The following is a 24,499-nucleotide window of genomic DNA, read 5'->3' on the forward strand; positions in this document are numbered from 1 at the left end:
ATATATATGCGCACTAGGGTTATGACTTTTTGACATTTTTCCTCAAAAATTATTTCCTGTAGCAGGGATAATTGAACTTTTGCCTATTAATCACTATGCTATCGTTTATTCCATTGAAATATATAAAAAGTTCACGCACAAATCGATTTTAAAAAAATAATTTTTTGCAAAAATATATGAAATGGAAAAAAAAATTTTTTCAAAAAATTATTTTTTGTTGTGCGAATGAATAAATATAAGCCTACTAATAACTATAATAAAGTTTATTTCATTCAAATATAAAAAAAGGGGGGAAAAAAGTCACTTTGAAAATATTTTAAATTTTCTGTTTTTTGTTAAAAAATTATATTTTTGATTAAAAGCGTTTACGACATTTTTTACGATTCTCAGAATTGAAGAAAAATAGTGAGAAATAAATTTTATGTCATTTTAATTAGTTTATTTTCAATTATATATCTGTTTTCAGTGACTTCAAAAAATTGTCCATAATTTTAATAAATTCAAAATTTAAAATCATTTTGTGCGTGAGGTTTTTTCACCGAATCACCTTATAATTAAGATTTTATGTAATCTTATGGCAAAACTCATCACGCTATGATACAGGGATATGAGGTTGTAAAAAAGTCATAACCCTAATGCGCACACAACAGTAATTCACACTGGCATCGTTATACGATTTTGCGTTCTAAAAAAGAACACTAATACCACAAAAATTCCAAAATAGGCTCTCCTTTTAAATTGACGATTTATTTTGAAAAGCTTTGCCATATGCTTAAATGAATATGATTCTTCCCGTTTTTAAATTTCACAGTTATTTCATTTATTTTTCTTTCACTTCGTTGGGGCAAGGATAATTGAAAGCGGCATAATGCACAGGCAGACACACCAATAAAATGTCACCGTCTTGTTTTTGTTTATGTGTGAAACACGACGAAGAGAAAGAGAGATAGCACCAAAATGGAATGTTATTTATAGAATATCCGGCAGTAGACTGAAATAAAAACCATGGCACACGTCTACACCAAGCGCTATTATCAGTCCTTGGCATCGGGAATATAAAATTTGCTTAAAACGTAGTGTCAAGTATCAGATGCTGACGTCATAACAATGGGAAACTACATAAAAAGATACGGAATTTTTGTTAAATGAAGAGAGATTCAACGCAGTTGAAGATTATAAAGAGAATCGTCACAGTGAAAAGGAGCATATTATGGTGAAATAAGAGAATGTAAGGAAACTAAAGAGAACTCGTGTGGTGAAATATGAATAGGGATAAAAAGTTATATGTAGAGTTGCCGTTTTTGTTGGGTATTTTATAACAAAAGTGGTCGCAAAAATGAACGCAAACGAACGAATAATAATGTATTAGGGGGGTGTCAGATTTTGTGGTAGTTTTTGGACGTATGTTTTTGTCGGCAAAAATGTATTTGAATTAAAGCTCAAAGGTGTTGCGGAGGAGGGGATATTCGCAAGAGAATAAAACATTGAATTTTTCTCTACACGAGTTTTTTGCCCATTCCGACCCCTAAATATTATCTGACCAAAATCAATAAGCTTTTTCATCTGTTTGACCCCCATCAACTCCCAAAATTTTGATTGGATCAAAATTCCGACCTATAGTGAGATTACAAAAAAATTAAAACAGTTGTTAAGTTGATATTTTCTACTTTCATTGTCAGGGTTTGCTTTTGGTGTACCCCTTATAGAAACAGATATATTCGCTTTGTAATAAGATGTTGATTTTTTCTCCAAATAGGTTTTTTGCCTATTCGGACCCTTAAATATTATATGACCATGAACACTTCTTACCCTCCGGCACCTCCCCACCCTAAATTTGGTCACGATCCGATCAAAATTGCGACGTGTAGGGTGATTACAAGGCTTAGATTGAAAGACACACACATAACGCCAGATTAACACAGCTCGTCGAGACATTAAAAAAACGTGCTCAACAATTTTCGTCGACAGAAGAAGGTTTTTTAATTTGTTTTCAACGAAACTGTAAAAGAGGTTTTAAAAGGGAAATCGTTTCTTAGTTCGACTTATGGGACAAATGTTCTGTAGAAGCCCAATAAATCTAGATGAAAACAAGTAAGAAAAGTCTATAGTCGGACGGAGCCGACCATGGGATACCCTATACCACTATCCCTGGACAATCGCTCTCCACGGAACTTTTTTTCAATGATTGTGAAAATTTAATTATCGAATATCACAGATGTAATGTATAATACTTATGACCAAAACCAAAAAGTTATCTAGCATGTCAAAGACATTTTTGTAGCAGGAAAGGAAAATTTAGTTCACACAAACTAAAATGTAATGAAACCCACTTATGTAGTACTACTACTTCCGTTGTTTAACCGCTACGTTATTGAAATTTTTACCAATTTCACACAAAAGGTTCAGTCCATTTAACCCGCTACGTATTCTCTGATCTTCAGGTTGGTTTGTTCGCTTCTTCTTCATCATAAACACAAACTTTGTTCAAAATTTTGCGGTTTGTTATTTTGACCTACAGAGCCGCTACAAAATTGGTTAAAATTTTGTTTTTGGTCCATTTCATCCCATTTCACGATCATCACCAAAAACTAATTATATCTATTCTGGCCGGAACCCAACCTCCTTAAAAAATTCGTTAGAATTGGTCCATAATTGCGGCCTTAAGTTTGTTTACAATTTTTAATGGACGGACACACATCGCTAAATCGCTTTATCTCGTCGAGATATGAATTTTGGCATACCAAATAAGGGGTCTAGGACGAATATTTCGTCTTGTTACATAAACTTTTTGAGAGACAATATGTAGCATGGGATAAAAATTATATATTAGGCAGTAGGCCCGTTATCTAGCAAACACTTTATTGCAATTTACGTCAGAGGATAGGTCAGTAGTTTTTTCCCATATGTAGGCTACTTTGCGAAATATATATGTCCTCAAGGAATTAAAATATCGACCAAAAATAAAATTTTTATATTTCTTACAAAAGTAATGGTCCATTTCACCCGCTAAAGAATATCAGATCATTTTTCAAAATTGTAGGCATCTTTTTCGACCTATACTCTTACCCGGTGCAAAATTTCGTGACTATTGATGTATAATTGCGACTTCTAGCGAGTTTATTATTACACTACAAACAAATAACGGAATATATTAGGCTGTAACTCTGTTATCTGATCATGCACACCAACATAATTGGCATCAATTGAAAGGTCAAGCGTTCCACTTTCAAGTATATCTCACTTGTCCGGAATGTCACTTCCAGGAATTAAGATATAAGCTGTATATTTAAAATTTTCGCAATTTTCACACAAAAGTTTTGGTCCATTTAACCCTCTAAATATTATCCTATTGCCATCTCAAATTGAAAGCTTCTCCTTTGTGATATACTCTTACCTTATTTAAAATTACACATTGTGGTATAGGGTATAAAAATCGTGATGAAAAGGACTATTAGATGTTTTACAGATTAATAGGTCTATTCGTTAAGGAGCAATGGGATTTCCAATAGAAGATCAGCGTGTCTTTTTATAGGATCTCCTATAAAAATCAAAACATTTAAATAAATGTTCGAAAATACCAACACAATCGTTGTTTCCTATTAACAAAATCTTTTTAATTGTCAACAATAACCAATACGTACATTTAATATAGGAAGTGTTTTAAAAGAAATTACATTTTTCTAACGAGGTTGTCTACTATGTTCTCTAATGGAAAATAATAGAAATGTCCTTTGATTTAAATGTTCCCTTATAAATATTACCGTGTCGCTATGTGTATCATAAAAAAAGAGAAACAGCAAACATGTAATGTTATTCTTTTGTAGTTTTTTGTTGTTGTTGATTAAACATATTTTACATCATATTTGTATTAAATATATACTTACCAATATACACCAAATGCATCAAATATTAGCGAAGTCCTGAAAACGAAAAGAGAACAATTATTTGGAATATTGTAAGTGAAATATCATAATATAATATTCTATTAACAAACTGAAGTGTACATTTAGTGTAAATCAGTTGAATTTGCAAACCTAGTGTTAACTTAACATAAAACCATCAGTTGCATTTAAATTTAATATATATTTCCAATTTCAATCGTTGTATAATTTCAAAGTACTACCAACACTATTTTACACTATATGTATTAGAAACTGTATATGCCACCATCATCTATTATATTTTTGCAGAGTGTATTTGCAGACATTCTTTACCTCTGCTTAAGCTATGAACTCTCTACACGTTTCAATTATACATTTATACAAAGCACTTAATATATTTTTGAAAAAAAAAAAAAACTTTCGACGCCAGCATATTTGTTGACATACATCTGTATTTCTTAGCGAAAAAGTAGAAAAAACAACATATATGAAAATAATATTTCAACTCCTGTTACAGGTATGGTGTACTTAACACCATTTCATTTCTAACATTTTATGGCGTTATACAATGGAAGAATATTATTTGAATGAAGGAGGGTTGTATTAAAAGTTGAGATTCCAGTTGTCAGGAATGATATTTTAAATTTTTGGGAATGAATATCATCCATTTTCTGATATGACAGCTCATACATTCTTCTGCATAATTCATTTCCACAGATTACAAATTAACATTCATGATTTTTTGTAGGCATGTAATTATATTGTTATAACAATAGATAATTATAATAGATAATTACACTGTGCAACACAAAAAATAATTACAAGATAATTTGCCAGATTATGAAAGAGGACCGAAAAAAAGAAGACACATCCCAGCAAAATGTTCGATGCCAAAGATGCTATTCAAGAATGGGTGCAAGAGAAATGAAATGTCATTTTTTCAGCATCTTCACTCATTCTTTTTACAAGAGCGTGACCCCCAAAAGATGCAATTCATTTTCAGATCCTAAGCATGTCATCTTTACTAACTCGATGGAATGGCATCTTCAACAATTCTTTGGCATGGCATCTATACCAATCCTTTGGCATGCCATCTTAACCAATTCCCAAGAATAGCATTTTCACTAATCTTTGGCATGTCATTTTCACCAACCCTTTGGAATGTAATTTTCACGTCTTGTTGGAAAATGGAAAATGCTGTATTGAAAAATGATTTTCATTTTTTTATTTTATTAATTCAAAGGAATTAATGAAATAACTATAATTTATTTATCATCATAAAGTTTACATCTATTATTTACTGTTTGTTCTCGTTGTTGTAACAGTAGTTAATATGTTTGCATTCTCATTTTTCTGCTTAATCTGACTCGGGGTCTATCAGTCGTAAGAATGTGGCTATTTCGCTATTTATATGGTTTGTAACCACAAAGCTGCAAACTTAAGTTTCTTAGCAGGATTGGTAGGGTAATTGAAAAGGAGCAGTGTGTCGTGGGGGCCTGTGCTGTATACTGGGCAGATTTTTTCCACGGTGTCATCAGTGCTTGCCCTATAGGAATTTTGACGGCTGCACCATCCCGAGGGTATTGACCCAAAACTACTCTGGTTTGTCCTGACAGCTGGCGCTTCTCAGCTGCTATAGATGGTGGATGTTCTCCAAGGACCGCATTCACACGATAACTGTTTACTGCATCTGCGACTGCATTCGTGTGAATGCTTCTTAAACCTGGTTGAAAGGCTTGTTGATCTAGAGGTTCTCTCTTGTAACGTTAGACTTCTCTTTATAGATTACTAGCAAAATGCCCGCTACTTCGTATGCGGAAAGGATATAAAAAAAACAAATAAACAATATATAATATGGAAATGACAAACACTGAAAATTTGGTCGCACTAATACCAATTTTAATAAATATTTATTTTTATCTTAGTACTGTACGTACCCCTTAAGTTCGATTTTCAAAAAGATCAGCCGTATCTCACCCTTACACATTAACAGCGAGATCAACGTTGCACACCAATACACACCCTAACTCCAAAAAATAAAAATTCCAGCACTGTCCCTACACCCAAAAACAAATTGAGTACCATTAAGTAATTTTCGTATACTTATGGTACGTATTTCGACGACATATCTCAGCCATACACGGACATTAATACAAAATAATTACAGTAAATTCCATAATAATTACAGTAATTCCAAATCTCAAGATTCCAGCTGTATCCGTTCGTTCAATTCCAAATTGTACCAAACTTAGTATTAAGTCGAACTCTTCGTACCCATAAGTAAGATTTTCCAAAACTACCTCAATCCTTCACTTTAGTAGTAATCTCACTTCAAAATTTCAGGATTCAAACTCTATCCGTTAAACCAAATTAAAATTGTACTAAATTTAGAACAACTTATAATTTTCGTACCAATTTTCAAAACTTCCTCAACGCAACAGGGCTACAATAATCATACTTTCAAATTGCAGGATTCCACCGCAATCCGTTCACCTACATACAAATTGTACTAAATTTAGTACCATTTAGTGCTTTTCGTAACCATAAGTTTGCCTTTTCAAAACAATCTGAATCCTACTCTTCGACTGTAATCGTAATTCCAAGTTCAGGATTCCAGCTCTATTAATTCACCCGAATCCAAATTGTATCAAATTTAGTACCATTTCTTTCCCAAACAAAAATTTCAGGATTCCAGCTCTACCCGTTCACCCAAATCCATATTGTACCATATTTAGTACCATTTAGTACTTCTCTTACCCATACGTACGACTTTTCAAAATTTCCTCAATACTACACTCCTACAGTAATCTTAATTCCTAATTCCAACACTATCCGTTTACTAAAATTCAAATTGTACCAAATTTAGTGCTTTCTGTACCCTTAAGTACGAATTTCCAAAACTACCTCAATTCTACTGTCCGGCAGTAATCTTAGTTCCAAATTTCAGAATTCCAGCTCTATCCGTTCATACAAATCCAAATTGTACCAAATTTAGTACTTTTCGTACCCAAAGGTACGAATTTCCAAAACTATCTCAATCCTAAACCCCTACAGTAATCTTAATTCAAAACTTTAGGATTCCAGCTCTATCCGTTCACCCAAATCCAAATTTAGTACTGCTCGCAATCATAAATACGAATTTCCAAAACCATTTCCTTATTTCAACGCCATTTCCCAACCTTGATTCCCATACCAAATTTGAAGATTCTAGCTTTATCCATTAAAAATATGCAATTGGTACCAAATTTAGATACTTTTAGTACTTTTCGTACACTTATAGGTCGAGTTTCTAAATACCGTTTGGTACATCTTCCTAACTCTCCATCAATGACCATTCGTTCAAAATTTCAGATTTCTAGCTCTTCGCGTTTGCCTAATACAATGGATTCCATATTTAGTACACTTTAGCACTTTTCATACCTTCTACGACGAATTTCCAAAAACCCCTTTACACAAAAACAAATTATACCAATTTCTGTACAATTCGATTTTCCAAAACAACCTTAATCCTTCACTTCAACAGTAACCATAATTCCAAATAACAGGATTCCAGCGCTATCCGTGCACTCAAATCCAAGTTGTACCGTTTGGTACATTTCGCACCCATAAGTACGAATTTCAAAAACTACTTCCATCTCAATCCTATACTCCAACAGCAGTCTGACCAAATTCCAGGATTCCAGCTCTATCCGTTCCCCCAAATCCAAATTGTACCACTGGTAGTACCACTTAGTACTTTTCGTACCCTTACTACCTCAGTCCTACACTCCAATAGTAATCCTAATTTCAAATTTCAGGACTCAAACACTATCCGTCACCCAAATCCAAATTCTACCTCTATAGCCTACCGCGAACGGGTTGCAAATTCTAACTCTTTCCGTTTACAAAAATTCATACTTTAAATTAAAATAAATAAAATTAAAATACTTAAAATTCAGGATTCCAGTTCACCCAAATCCAAATTGTAATAAATTTAGTACCATTTAGTACTTTTCGTACACATAAATACGAATTTCCAAAATTTCCCCAATCCTATGCTCCAACAGTAATCTTAATTTCAAATTTCAGGATTCCAGCTCTGTCCGTTCACTCGAATCCCTATTGTACCAAATTTAGTACTTTTCGAACACATAAGTACGAATTTCCAAAACCACCCTCATATCTCAGTCCTACACTTCACAGTAATCTTAATTCCAAATTTCAGGTTTCCAGCTACATACATACGTTCACCCAAATCCAAATTGTACTAAATTTAGTACCATTTAGTACTTTTCGTACCCATAAGTACGAATTTTCAAAACTACCTCAATTCTACACCCCACCAGTAATCTCAATTCCAAATTTCGACATTCCAACTATATCCGTTCACCCAAATCCCCATTGTCCCAAATTTAGTACCATTTAGTACTTTTCATTCACATAAGTAAGAATTTCCAAAACTTCCCCAGTCCTACACTCCAACAGTAATATCAATTCCAAATTTCTGGAATCCAGCTCTATCCGTTCACCCAAATCCAAATTGTACTAAATTTAGTACCATTTAGTACTTTTCGTACACTCAAGTTTCCAAAAACCCTTTGGTGCATCTTTCTTACTCTTCATCAGTGATCCTCAGTCCAAATTTGAGGAATCAAGCTCTATCCGTTCACCCAAATCGAAACTGTACCAAATTTAGTGCTATTTAGTATTTTTCGTACCTTATGTACGAATTTCCAAAACTTCCACAATACTAAACTCCACCAGTAATCTCAGTTCCAAATTTAGAGATTCCAGCGCTATCCGTTCACCCAAATCCCCATTATACAAAATTTAGTTCCATTTAGTACTTTCCGTACACATAAGTACTAATTTCCAAAACCACCCTCATATCTCAATCCTACACTTCAACAGTAATATTAATTCCAAATTTCAGGTTTCCAGCTCTATCCCTTCATTCAAATCCAAATTGTACTAAATTTAGTACCATTTAGTACTTTTCGTACCCATTAGTACGAATTTTCAAAACTACCTCAATCCTACACCCCACCAGTAATCTCAATTCCAAATTTCGAGATTCCAGCTATTATCCGTTCACCCAAATCCCCATTGTATCAAATTTAGTACCATTTAGTACTTTTCATACACATAAGTACGAATTTCCAAAAGTTCTTCAATCCTACACTCCAACAGTAATCTCAATTCCAAATATCAGGATTTCAGCTCTATCCGTTCACCCAAATTCCTATTGTACCAAATTTAGTACTATTTAGTACTTTTCGTACACATAAGCACGAATTTCCAAAACTACCCTCATATCTCAATCCTACACTACAACAGTAACCTTAATTCCAAATTTCAGGTTTCCAGCTCTTTCCTTTTAGAAGCACCACTTCCCAACCTTGATTTCCATACCAAATTCCTATATTCCTGGGGCATATTATTGATTTCATTAATTATTTAGCGATTTCTTCAAATTACAGATTTTGAAATTGAATAGTTATGACTGTACATCTCCATATACGATAAAATTCTTAATTGCAAATAAATCGTGGTAATATGCACAATTTTATTGCACTTTCATTGATTTGCAAACATTTAGTTATTACCAAAAAGTGAGGTCCATACAGTTTTTAGTTGTTGTTATTTCTGGCCGATTTCTGAATTTATTCCCCTAATGTTGTCTTCAACAGCAACTCATTTGTTCAACAAACTCAACATCATTTATTGAAAGAATTTTTGTTTTAATTTTAAATTGAAAATCAAAATTTTTACAAATGCATCGTTTGTAATCATCTTTTCTAACTGTATTTTAACGAATGAAAATCTTTTGTGCGACACCTGTTATGTGAAAACTAAATCAGGATCGGTTTGTATTTTTCGCGTAATTGATGTTTATACCATTATCACCAACTGCGACATCTGTTGCAATGGAAGATAACAAATGTCTTGTCTTTCTATTATTTAGTGGTTTACGATAAAATAAGTGCGCCTAGAAGTAAACTACAAAATTTGAAATTATGTGTGATCGTTTACGGTATCATGAAGTTATAGCATTGTTAATTTGACACATGTCTTGCAGAGGGCCAACTAAGTGAATAAGTACGTAATAGTAATGAAAAATAAGGATTTTTGTTGTTGTTATTTTTTGTGGTTCCAGGACGAATTTTCTAAAACCCGGCCTTATCTCGCACATTTGCATCAACAGTGACCCACTGGTAAAATTTCAAGCTCCTAGCTTTAGCCGTTTTGGCTGGGCGTTGATGATGAGTCAGTCAGTCAGTCAGTCAATCACTTATCACCAAGCTCATTTATATATATAAGATGAGCACGGCTTGCTCTGAGTGAGTTCTCTGCTAATATGGAGATGGAGATGGCCTTCAGCCCAGTTGTTGTGCTGCTTACGGATCCTATGCTATTGATCGGCAACTGGAAAGTTATGTATTTCTGATGCTGGAAGAACTATAGCCACAAGGGTCCTTGCTACGGGCGACAAAAGCGAAATCGGTTTGTAAGATTCACCTTTGCTGGCATCCTTTTCGGGCTTCAGTAGCTGGCCTATTTTCCAGACTTCGGGAACGATGTGTTTTAAGTGAGAAACTTGACTTCCGGCCGTCCCAGCTGTTGCAGTCTAAACAACGCCGCTGCACGCAACAGAGTTTACTTCCTCCGCAACAGGTTTTGTTTGATTCATCTTACAAAAGGATTTTACTTCCCATCAGTGCAGTGCAGATTTCGACATAGACTCCAACTGCAGATTACTATTTCGTGAATTTTATTTTACAACGTTTTGGAAATGTTTGTTGTTTTGTAGGAATCTACAAATCGACTTGTTGACCAGGGTTCTCTAGAGCAGGCAAGGAAACTTTTATTGGCCTGTTCCCGTACTTTATAAAGTGGTAAAAGTCGTAAAAGTTGTAAAAGTCGTAAACGATTTTCATATAAATTTTGTGTACGGGAACGCAAAATGTGTAAAAGTGGTAAAAATTGTAAAAACTTTTTAGTTCTGGAACAGAGCTATAATTGGTCTGTTCCTTTACTTTTAAAAATGGTAATTGTTGCAAAAATGGGAAAAGTGGTGAACTGCTCTCATATAAATTGTATGCTTTTAAAAGTAAGGAAACACTTTGCGGGTAAAAACTGGTAACCACTGGCACGTAAAGGAACACGACTAATACCAAAGAGTGCAGTCCGACTCTACTTTTAGCTCAATGATTGGGACTTCCTAGCATAATAAATCTTACATTGCTTTAAACATACATATTTAGATAAATAAAAGAATATATACATGTGTAAAAATAAAAACACAAAATTCATCTCTATTGGATCGATGGAATGGGTACAAATGCTATAGAAAAGATCGGATCTATCACGACTTCCTTTGAATTGGTTCAAATGCTGATGAAACGATCGGATCTTCCACGACTTCCTTCGAATGGGTTCAAATGCTGATGAAAAGATCGGATCTTTCACGACTTCATTTGAGCCAATGCAAAAGATCCAGTGAAATCATGGCATCTCATGGAACCACTTACATAAAATTTTGCTGGGATGTTTCGGCGTTTTGAATATTTACGTCGCGAAGTAACCTACATAGGCGTGGCAAGTTCCGCCCATTTCTACAGGTATAAAGTGGTAGGTAGAAAGTGTCTTTGGCAATATTACTGACAACAATGCGGGGTATCCAACCGTAATGTAAGTCAGTAAAGGGGTCTTTTTGGTCCCTTTTTCAAAAACGTTTAAAAACTCCTTTAAAATGTGATCGTATTAGATCAAAATATTCTACAAAATTATTTGCCATAAAATTTTACTATAGGTCCCCGAATACACCAAAACTCTAAATCGTACCTAAACGCCCGGAATCTTCCAAAAGTAAAATCACGTTTTAATGTTGTACTTTATCTGAGTTTATTAAGTTTTGTCCCACAAAACTTTATTCTAGATAGAAGACGTCAAAGACAAAAATATTCTCCATCAAATTTTAATACGAGTCGCCGAATAAATGAAATATGTATTTACAACACATATCAAGAAAATATATACATCAAATTTGCTAACAAAACACCCAAATATTTTTTGAATAAAGTTGTTTTCTTCTTTTTTCGAGTTCATGAATGAAAGTAACATGACATTTAGTTTTAGACGAAAGGTGTTAAAAGAAGTAATATTCTACACAAAATTGCACTGTAAGTCCCTGAAGAAACTAGATATATAAGTAAAATACTTTGTTAAGAAAATGACGTTACAAAATTAGATATTATAGGTAGAAATTATTTATTAAACTTTTAGACTCTTAATTAAAATTTATTCCACACTGAGTCAAAATCTCCAAAAATACTTCACTTTTTGCGGATTGTGTCAAAAGAGGAAATGTACCAAATCAAATTTTATTATGAGACACTAAACAAAAGAAATTTGTAGCTATAATATTTAATATCTCCAGAAGCTTTCGCTTTTTATATGTGACTAGCAAAATGCCCGCTACTTCGTATGCGGAATGGGAATACTCAACTAATTAACGATATTTAATATGAAAATGGTGGACAATGAAAATTTTGATGTACTATTACCTATTTTAATTGATATTTAATTTCATTTAAGTGCTCTTCATATACCTTTGGTTCGAATTTCCAGAAAAGACCTTGTCATACCCCTACACTTCAACAGCGGCCCATATTTTAAATTCCAGTCCATGTTTTATTAGAACGGTACAGGTATTTTGAAGATTTTATTCACATTTTCCAACCGAAGTATCTGTAATTTCGGCATTTTTGATATAAACATGTAAAAAAAATTTATTCAAAAAAATTTACTTAATGCGCACGCTTTGGCCCCTATATAACAGTTATTTTTTACACATTTTAATTTATGTCTTTTTGTTCACATGAGATAAAAACTTTCTTGTAAACATAGATCTACGTTTTCAAGCGTACTTTCTAAAACGTTCTGAATAAAAAAACAAAAACAATTTTGTTCAAAAGATATGTTTGACTGTTTAATTTCACTGCAATATTTAGAAACTGCCTCCGCGATAACAGTCGATACAATTTTAAAACTCCATGTTTCTACATGTACATTCCATACATTTTAAAGGCGGATTTTTATACCAGTGCTTCAATAAAGTGAACCTGACAACTTCTCCTTAGCCTAATACAAAATTTATTGGACTTTCGTACTTTTCGCACACTTATTATAAAATTCCAGCATCACCTAGCACCAAATTTGGTACTATTTTGTACTTTTCGTATTTCCAATACCAACTCAATAATTCAGTAGTTAGCGACCTCCATACCTAATTTCAGAATTTGTATGCATTTCAAAAACTCCTTATCTGAACACCAACAAACCAACCCAATTTAGTACTTATATTAGGTATAAGTTTCAAAAATTACATCGCGATATCCAAAATTATATCCCAACAGCGATATTTATTAACAACTTTATCGGAACAATTTTAACCAAATTTTTGTGGCGTTTAGTTATTTTCGTTCCCTTTCACATCCGTATCTCAGAACCACATCCGTATCTCAACCCTACACATCAACAGAGACAATAATACCAAAATTTAGAATTCCACCGTTATTCATATACCATTTAATACTTTTCGTACGAAAGTTCGAATTTCAATAATTATCTCAATCCTCCACTCCAAATTGTACCATATTGTATCCATATCCAAATTGTACCAAATTAAGTACCAGTCGGATACTCGAACATTTGTGTACAAAAAGTATTTAACAAGTATTTAAAATGAATTTTTGAAATCTGCCTTAATCCTCCAAGCAAAAATAAACATAATTCCAAATTTCACGATTCAGGCTCTATCCATTCACAAAAATCCAACTTGTAACAGAATTTAGTACACTTTAGTAGTTTCCCATATCTTAATCATACACTTCAACAGTAATCTTAATTCCAAATTGCAGGTTTCCAGCTCCATCTGTTCACCCAAATCCAAATTATACCCAATATAGTACCACCAAGTACTTTCCGTACACATAAGTCCGATTTTCTAAAGCTGTCTACATACTCTTTAATAGTAATATTAATTCTAAATATCAGGATCCCAGCTCTATCCGTTCACCAAAACCAAATTGTATCAACTTTAGTACCACTTAGTTCTTTTCGTACGCAATAAGTACGAATTTCCAAAACTACCTCAATCCTATACTCCAACAGTAATCTTATTTCCAAAATTTAGAATTCCATTTCTGTCGTTCAATCAAGTCCAAATAGTACCAAATTTAGTACCTTTTAAGTACGAATTTCCAAAAATACCTACATACTTCAATCCTACACTTCAACAGTAATCATTATTCCAACTTTCAGGTTTCCAGATCTATCCGTTCGCCGAAATCCTAATTGTACCAAATTTAGTACCGTTTAGAACTTTTCGTACACATAAGTACGAATTTCCAAAACTACCTCAATCCTATACTTCAACAGTAATTATTATTACAAATTCTAGGTTCACAGCTCAATCCGATCACCCGAATCCAAATTGTACCAAATTTATTACCATTTAATACTTTTCTTACACATAATTACAATTTTCCAAGGCTATTTCCATAACTCCATCCTACACTACAATAGTAATCGTTATTCCAAATTTCAGGTTTGTAGCTCTATCCGTTCACCCAAATCCAAATTGTTCTCCAAATTGTACCACCTTTAGAACAGTTTAGTACTTGTCGTACACATAAGTACGAATTTCCAAAACCCCCACAATTGTATATTCCAACAGTAATCACTATTCCAAATTTTAGGATTCCGCCTCTACCCATTAACCCAAATCCAAATTGTACCAAATTTAGTACGCTTTAGTACTTTTCGTACACAAAAGTACGAATTTCCAAAGCTACCTCAATATTCCACATTTCAGGTTTGCAGCTCTATTAATTTACCCAACTCCAAGTTGTATCAAATTTAGTACAATTTAGAACTTTTCCTAGACATAAGTACGAATTTCCAAAACTACCTCAATCCTATAGTCCAACAGTGATCACTATTCCAAATTTTAGGATTCCGCCTCTATCCACTTATTCAAATCTAAAGTGTACCAAATTTAGTACAATTAAGGAATTTTTGGTAGACATAAGTACGAATATACAAAACTACCCCCATATCTCATTCTTACACTTCGACAATAATCATAGTTCCAAATTTCTGGTTTCCAGCTCCATCAGTTCACCCAAATCCAAATTGTACTAAATTTAGTACCATTTAGAACTTTTCGTACACATGAGTTCGAATTTCCAAAACCATTTCCCAACCTTGATTTCCATACCACATTCCAAGATTCCAGCTATATCCGTTGAAAATATACAATTGGTCTAAATTCAGTACCTTTTAGTACTCTTATAGATAGAATTTTCAAAAACCCTTTAGAATATCTTTCTAACTCTCCATCAGTGACCCACATTCCAAATTTCAGAATTCCCGCTCTATCCGTTCACCCAAATCCATATTGTACTAAATTTAGTACCATTTAGAACTTTTCGTACACATGAGTTCGAATTTCCAAAACTATTTCCTTCTATAAACACCACTTCCCAACCTTGATTTCCATACCAAATTCCAAGATTCTAGCCATATCGAATTTCCAAAAACCCTTTGGGACATCTTTCTAACTCTCCATCCGAGACCCACATTCCATTCTAGCTCTCCCCGTTTGCCTAATACAAAAGGTACCATATTTAGTACATTTTAGTACTTTTCGTACCCTTCTAGGTCTTATTTCCAAAAACCCAGCCTTATCTCACACCTACACACCAACAGCAACCCACACCCAAAATTTCAATATTCTAGCTTCAGCGGTTTCGTCTGGGCGATGATATGTCAGTCAGTCACTCCCTCACTCACTCACTCACTCACTCATCACTAAGCTCTTTTATATATATGGTAAATTTCAAATTTCCTTTTCAATACCATTGACAAAAAATTGAAATTTTTTTTGCGAGCACATCCGCGATTTTTGGTACTTAGGTTAAGAAAAAATTTGTGGTTTCAAATATGTTCGCGTTCACAAAATTGGATGCTGCACCCTAAATTTATAGGGGGCTTGTTCCCTTATAAAGAAAAAATATTTAAAAATCCCCTTTGGGTTGTAATAAGAAAATATATATATAAATCGTTAACGGAATTTGATATCTATCCGTAGATGCTAAAATATTTTCAAAATTTATTTTTATTTTCGCGGAAAATAAAAAAATAATGAAGAAATCTTGGAGTAAATGTTATTTACTCTAATTTAGAGTCCATAAAAATCTCTAAAAAATTAATTAAAAATACGTACAGAAAATAGACACAGCGTAGGCAAATGTGAGACCAAAATTATAAAAATTGGGTTCATTGCATGCATATTACAGCAACAACAAAAGACGAAAACTTATTGTTGAAATTTATTTCAAAAATATATATCGTCTGCTCCGTCGGAAAAGGTCGTAAGTCTCTCTCAATAAATTTCTCAGGAGGAAGAAAAAACATTCCAGCGCTTTCTGTATTAAAGATTTTATTATGGTGGTAAAGGCAGTATTCTTCGTTTATTTATTCCGCTTCAATACATGTACTTTGTAAAGTTCCGTCGCGTTTGGGAAAAAATTGGATGTCATTGGACTTACGACCTTTTCCTTGTACAGTTTTGTATTTTTGTTGGGACTTACGACCTTTTCCTACAATTTACGGACGTTTTTAAAATAAAATATTTATACTTTACAAAACAATGTGGAAAGGGTATTATAAGTTTGTTTTGTCCAATATTCGTGTTACATCGCGAAGTATTCGTCGTAGACCCCCTCCCTTTGCCATTTTTTCATATCTTGACGACATAAAGCGATCTAGCTATGTGTGTCCGTCCATCCATTAACAATTGTGATAAAACTGAAGGCATAACTTTTGGACCGATCGTCACGAAATTTTGTGGAGACGTCAGGTTCCTACCAAAAGTGATCCCATTAGATGTTGGTTATGATCGAAAGGTGTGAAATGGACCAAACACTTATTTTTTACCCGACTTTGTAGCTGTCCTGTAGATCGCAGTAATATTCCGATCGGAGCGAAATTTTAAAAATGATTTGAGTTTAAGACAAAGAATAAGCTTGCAATTTAACATGGTGATGAGATAATTATTAGCGGGTTTAATGGACCAAAACTTTTGGGTGAAATCTTATATATAAAAGACAATGTGTGTATGTTCCGCATAGACTCATAAACGGCTGAAACGATTTTTTGAAAATTTCAGAGAATATACAAGGAACAACCGGAGTGAAAATAGGCTCTATATTTTTTGAATTTGGAAGAGGGCGGGCCCTATTTTTTAAAAAAGTTTTTTTTTGCCAAAGTTATGAAAATATCGGTCAGAAAATTAATTTGCGAGGCAACTGTTGTTGAATCTCCGACCCTAAATACTTATTCCATGTAATATTCTGATTATGCACAGGGATGTCCCTTGGTGGAAGTAGGCTATGTATTTTGTTGAATTTCGGAGGAGTGGGTTGCACCTGTGCCCTTATTTTAAAATGCGCTATATACATATATAAAACTTACGAACGATTCCGTTTCCCCAATCCTGGCTACATATTTTAGCAATAAGACCCGACCACCCCCACTTTCTTAAATATGCTACAAATCAATAGAAATACCAGATGTTATGCAAAACGAAGCTTTGGTCTTATTGGAAAGCAAGTGTTTAGATAAGAAGGCAACATATCGATAGCTATAGTTTCATCAGGTACATAAGATACATTTTAAGAAGGTGGACACAGTCGGCATGCCTCAAGTCATCAGTTATTTGGGGGTATGTTAAAATTGCATATCGACTCCAACATTTCTGAAGATTTTATACCCTCCCCCATAATATGGAGGGTATAATTAAATTTGTCATTCAGTTTGTAACATATCGATATATTCAGCGGAGACCCTATAAATTATATATATTCTTGATCAGAGTAAAATTCTATGTCGGTATAACCATGACCGTTTGTCCGTCTTTTGGAATTAAGATTTTAAAGATAGAGCTTCGTGATTTGGTATAGAAGTTTCTATTACTTCTAGGATGTTTGGTATTGACGCCTTCATATAGCCCCCATAGAACGGTACCTCCCGATTTCCGGTATTTTGAAGGTGTGACCTCAATATTCCTCAGAAATGGCTTAAATTTGGTATTTATTCTTCGTTTGGGGTTTTTTGTTTTTGTCTGCAAACCATGTAGAATCTTCAGCATGTAATGTCTTCCTGGGATTAGGAAGTTTATCATCAGAGCTTTCAGAATCACCGTGAAAACCATTCCAAATTTATACTGCTCTTTGTTAGCAAAAACCATGATGTCTTCTTAGTTTAATAACATTTCAATCAATTATTATTTTTGAATCATTTAATAATATAAACATTGCACGTACCCGCCCGTTAGAAGGTATTACTTTATTCTATTCAGAATACAAACTAATCTCGTTATGTGAATAAATGTCCCTAGAGAAACCACAAATTAACAGTTAATAAAGTTAAGTAATATATACGAAAGTAAAACAGTAAAAATCTTGTTTTTTAAAATTTTTTCAATATATGAGGTATTTAAACACATGCAGCATCCCAATTTGTATCAATGAAAAGGCCAGAAGTCCATCTTTCATAATCAGTTCGCTTATAGGGGAAAATAGATTTCAAATGTAAATTTTCGTTGCAATATAGAAAATATCACATTTTTGTTCAAAAGTTTGGTCCAAAGGCTCCGCCAAATATCATCCGATTATCATCCAAAGGTGTAGCTCGTTCTTTACATTGTATCCCAACCATGGATGACGTTAAACATTATATCTGAACTACATTAGCTGTAGTATTCTTTTAAAGTATACATTTTCCTGTGGACTTACGACCTTTTTCGACAAGGGCAAAACATGTAGAAAAACGCGACATACTACCATTTTCTTTGAATTATACGACGTGTTTTGACGTGTACTATCATCCTGTAACAAAAACGCGATTTCCATTATTTTCTTGATATGTATTGTAAATACATATTTCATTTATTCGGCGACTTACGTTAGAATTTGATGGAAAATATTTTCGTCTTTGACGTCTTCTATCTAGAATGAAGTTTTGTGGGACAAAACTTAATAAACTCAGATAAAGTACAACATTAACCCTAAAACGTGATTTTACTTTTGGCAGATTCCTGACTTTAGGTACGATTTAGAGTTTTGGTGTATTCGGGGACCTATGTATAATAAAAAAGTTTTTAAACGTTTTTGAAAAAAGGGACCAAAAAGACCCCTTTTGTGACTCGTACGAGGGTTATTTTTTCATAAAAAAATACCCCGCATTGTTGTCAGTAATATTTCCAAAGACACTTTATACCTAAAATGCAAGGATTCCAAGGAATCTGATGTCGAATATTTCGAAACCTGTAGAAATGGGCGGAACTTGCAACGCCTATTTAGGTTACTTCCCGAAGAAAACTTTCAAAACGCCGATACACGTGTCTTCTTTTTTTACGATCCACTTCCATAATCTAGGCGGGGTTTCTTGTAATTTTAAAAAAGTTCAATTTTGTTGTACATTGAATCTATTAAATGGGGATTATAATTAACTTTGTTATTCCGTTTTTAGCATATCGAAAAATTCGTCGGAGACCCTATTATGAGTCGAAATGTCAAATCGATGTCTCAATGGTATTAAACCTTGTTTTAAAGAAATCGATATTCTTCAGTTAGTGTGGCGGAAGAGCATTGTACTTTCATAAGCGAAGGGAAACTAATTGTTCCACTTTACTTCAATACAGATGGTGGTGGACGGTATAAAAAGATCGGCCCGGCCGAACTTAACGCCGTCCTTACTAGTCTTTATTGCAGGATTCTTATTTAAAATTCGTATTCAAACAATAATTTAGCTGACAATGTTAAAGGAGACCAACAAAACTTTAAATCAGTACTAATCTTGAAAACATACTTAATCAAATATCAGAGGTATAACAAAAAAGTTTTGAGTATTTCTGTTTTTCTTATAAGTACGAGTATTTCAAAAGAAGAAATATTTTGAAATTAGACACTTTAGCTTTAAATTAATAAAACAAGTAAGAAAAGTCTATAGTCGGACGGAGCCGACCATGGGATACCCTATACCACTACCCTGCGAGTTAGCTTTCAGCAAATCAAAGTTTCTTTTGGACAAATAAGCTTATTGTAAGAAATAAATTTTTGGAGTCTGCAACCTTATTACATTAAGTTTAAATAACAATATCATAATTGTTCCACAAACATGACAGAAGGGGCAGGGCGTGCACCACGATTCATATTACAGCAATAGTATGGGGCCTACTGTTTATCGCCGAGTCCGAAAGGCATGTCTTAAAACACCACCTGTAGAGAAGTTGTACATGGTTGAAATACTCAGAAAATGTCGCCAACTTTACTGTGGGGTATTTTGCCAACGTTGGAAATTTGATGTTTGCTGGCCGGGAATCGAACGCCCGACCTTCAGCGTGCAAGGTGGGTGTGCAAACAATTGTACTATGGTGGCACCAATAAGTAATTTTAGAACGGACATTTAGTCTGGACCTAATTTTTTGCATATTTTGACCTATTTGCTAAACAATATGCAAGACTTTGTGCCCTAAATATCCCATCGAATTGGCTGAAAGTTTGTATTAGGTATTCGTTCATCACAATTTTCGACCTGAAATTTATCGGTATAGGTCCAGGTCTTCATATAGCTCCCATAGAACCGTACCTCCCGATACCCGGTATTTTGAAGGTTGTGGCCTCAATATCAAACTGAAGTGGCTGACATTTTGTATTCAGTCTTCGTTGGAGGCAAAAAAAATTTTCCACCTGAAATTTGTCATTATATGTCCACGTCTTCATATAGCTCCCATAACCAGAACCTACCGATTTTCTGTACTTTGAAGGTTATGGTCTCAATATCCCTCCGAATTGTCTAAAATTTGGTATTAAGTCTTCATTGGGGGTATTAAACTTTCCATATGAAATTTGTCGGTATAGGTCTAGGCTTTCATATAGCTCCCATACAACGAAAGCTCCCCATTTTGAAGATTGTGGCTCTGGTTACAGATTTCTCTATTTTATTGACTTGTCTGAAGTGAATTTCAAACAGAAAAATGTACACAAAAACATTTTAGAAGATATTATTGAAATATATGTAGCATACGAAAATATGTGAAATACAGAAATTTTCCATATGCAAAAATAATATTTGCATATGCATAATTTATACATTTCGCATATTTTTGCATATGTGCTATACTTCGATTGGAATTTAATTAAAAGCCAAAAATATGCAAAATTTACAAAAATAGGTGTTGCATAAAATTCCGCTGTCTACATATCATTGAGCTGATATTAATCGGAGTGCTCTCATTGATATGAGAGAAGGCTCCATTGTCCCTACTAGGATGTTTGTTGAACAACTATATACTATACATTTTAAGAAATATTCTTAAATTTGAAAATTGGCGTTGTTTAGCAATTTCTGCTACATCTATAAATTTTGAACAATTGGACAGGTAATATGATAGGGTTCCACGCAATTTGTAAGAACTGGGAATTTGTCTGTCATGATGGAGAAAATTTGTAGCATGGGAGGAAGATGTGGTTCTCTTCACAAAACTCATTATAACTTAGGTAGTAGGTCTGTTACCAAGCACACATATTATTGCAATTTTCATTAGAGGAAAGATCGGTAGTTAATTTTTCATATATAGGCGACTTTGCCGGTATATGGCCTCCAGGGATTCAAATATGGACCAAAAATAAAATGTTTTTATTTAGCACACAAAAGTAATGGTCCATTGCACCCGCTAAATAATATCAGATCATCATCAAAAATTGTAGGCATCTTCTTCGACCTAAACCCCTACCTCTTGCAAAATTTCGTGACTATTGATCTATAATTGCGACCTCTAGTATGCTTTTGATTACATTACAAGCAAAACACTCGATATATTAGGCTGTAACTCTGTTAGCTGACCACATAAATCAACATAATTGGCATTAATTGAAAGGGCAAGAGTTGTCCTTCCAAATATTATTTATGTGGGCGGAATGTGTGGACCAGGAATAAAGATATTACCGGTATATTAAAAATTTTCATAATATTCACACAAAAGTTGTGGTCCATTTAACCCTCTAAACATCATCCGATCACCATCTCAAATTGCAAGCTGCTTCTTTGTCATATAATCTTACATTATTTAAAATTTCGAGGCGATCGGACTATAATTGCGACATAGAGAGCAGCTACAAAATCGGATAAAAATTGTGTTTTTGGTCCATTTCACCCGCTAAATATTTCTCGATCATCACCAATAAGAATAGGGATCTATTCTGATCTGAACCCGACCTCCATACAAAATTTCGTGACGATCGGTCCATAATTGCGGCCTGGAGCGTGTTTACAATTTATAATGGACAGACGGACGGAAGGACGGACGGACGGACAGACGGACAGACACACATCTCAAAATCGCTTTATCTCGTCGAGATATGAAGATTGGTATACCACATTGGGGGTCTCCGACGAATATTTCGCGGTGTTACATGAATTTTTACCAAAACAAACTTATAATACCCTTTTCCACATTGTGGTATAGGGTATAAAAAGACACTTTAAAGTTTAAAGCGAATATACAGTATCGGCCAAAACTAAAGCACCCCTTCAGTAAATTTTTTTGAAATGATAATTTTTTATGAAAACTAAATTATAAATTTATTTTTTATTTTTCTTTTTATTTATTTATATCTTTATAATTGAAAAATGCAAAAATAAGGAGATCAGAATTTAATAAACAAAAGTTAAAATTCAAAAAACATTTTAGGTCGCAAATATAAGTGGACAAAACTAAAGCACCCCCCCCATTTGAGGAACAGCAAAAGCTATTGAAATCAATATTTCGTTGCTTATCCTCTATTCTGGATGACACAATCACATCTTCTAGGCATAAAGGATACTAAATTATTAATTATTGCAGGCGAAATAATCGGTTTTCGGAAAATTTAGCTTAAATCCTCAAAATACTGAAAATCGGAAGGTACCGTTATATGGAGGCTATACCCAAACGTGGACCCAGGTCCACGATTTTTGGTGGATATGTTTTGTGACCACTAAGAACCCTATGTACCAAATTACAGCTAATTTAGTAGGAAAATGTGGCTTAAATATCCGAAATACCGAAGATCGGAAGGTACCGCTATAAGGGGGCTATACCAAAACATTAGCCGATATTGTTCATATTCATCCAAAAATGATGCTACAGCATTCTCTGGTCAAATACTAAATCCCTTAGGTTTAAAAATTACCAAAAGAACGAATTGCAAAAGAACGGTAGACGCCGGCTTATTCAGTCGACGACCAGCAAAAAACCTTCCGCCTCCATGTTTTACAGCGTCTTTGCAATATTTAGGATTTAACGGTTGCCCATTTGGTCCAAGCCTTTTACCATCTGAATACTTTAAATTAAACATAGATTCATCGGAAAACAGTTCAAATAGGTCTTGGCGAATTCCAGTCTGGCTCCTTCATTTTTAGTCCATATGAAAGGTTTTTTTTTGCTGGTCGTCGACTGAATAAGCCGGCGTCTATCGTTCTTCTGCAATTCGTTCTTTTGCTAATTTTTAAACGTCAGCGTATTGTATTTGACTAGTCGATGAATATGAACAATATCGGCTAATGTTTTGGTATAGCCCCCTTATAGCGGTACCTTCCGATCTTCGGTATTTCGGATATTTAAGCCACATTTTCCTACTAAATTAGCTGTAATTTGGTACTTAGGGTTCTTAGTGGTCACAAAACATATCCACCAAAAATCGTGGACCTGGGTCCACGTTTGGGTATAGCCTCCATATAACGGTACCTTCCGATTTTCAGTATTTTGAGGATTTAAACTAAATTTTCCGAAAATAAATTATTTCGCCTGCAGTAATTAATAATTTAGTATCTTCTATACCAAAAAGATGTGATTGTGTCATTCAGAATAGAGGATACGCAACGAAATATTGATTTCAATAGTTTTTGTTGTACCACAAATTGGGGGGTGCTTTAGTTTTGTCCGCTTATATTTGCGACCTAAAATATTTTTTGAATTTTAACTTTTGTTTATTAAATTCTGAATTCCTTATTTTTGTATTTTCCAATTATAAAGATATAAATAAATAAAAATAAAAATAAAAATAAAATATAGATTTATAATTTAGTTTTCATAAAAAAATTATCATTTCAAAAAAATTTACTGAGGGGGTGCTTTAGTTTTGGCCGATACTGTATGTAAGAAAATGTAACACAAATCCTTTGTATTTTTCGTTCTGTTTGGCCCACGCGAAATAAACCCCAAAAAGTTTGTTTTAATTAAACTACTTAAATAAATTAATAAAATTCTAATTAGTTGTCTAACAACAACGAATTAATAATTCGTGGCTTAACCATTGAATAATGTTGTTCATTAAAGGTAGGTCGAAAGATATGAGCACAATATTGAAACTAAGGATACGTATTACCAAGCAAAAGTCGATTTTTCGATCTTTTGATTTTTACTTAGAACTCAAAAATCGATTTTTCGATCGTTTGATTTTTACCTAGAACTCTAAAATCGATCTTTTGATCTTTACTCAAAACGGAGAAGTCTACTTTTCGATCAT

At 33.7% G+C, this 24,499-nt stretch overlaps 1 long non-coding RNA gene across 3 annotated transcripts in view; it reads right to left on the reverse strand.

Annotated features, from left to right (window-relative positions):
- LOC141405344 (uncharacterized) overlaps nt 1-24,499 on the reverse strand; it is a 188,620-nt gene that overhangs the window by 46,052 nt on the left and 118,069 nt on the right. For all 3 annotated transcript variants that reach the window (XR_012413182.1, XR_012413184.1, XR_012413183.1), the window contains exon 4: nt 3,885-3,920. This is a non-coding gene — a long non-coding RNA (uncharacterized lncRNA). The remainder of the gene's footprint in view (nt 1-3,884; nt 3,921-24,499) is intronic.

The sequence above is a fragment of the Musca autumnalis genome, unplaced genomic scaffold (assembly GCF_047663935.1).
Source record: "Musca autumnalis isolate F117 unplaced genomic scaffold, ASM4766393v1 scaffold_5, whole genome shotgun sequence".
In the NCBI taxonomy this organism is placed as follows: Eukaryota; Metazoa; Arthropoda; class Insecta; order Diptera; family Muscidae; genus Musca; species Musca autumnalis.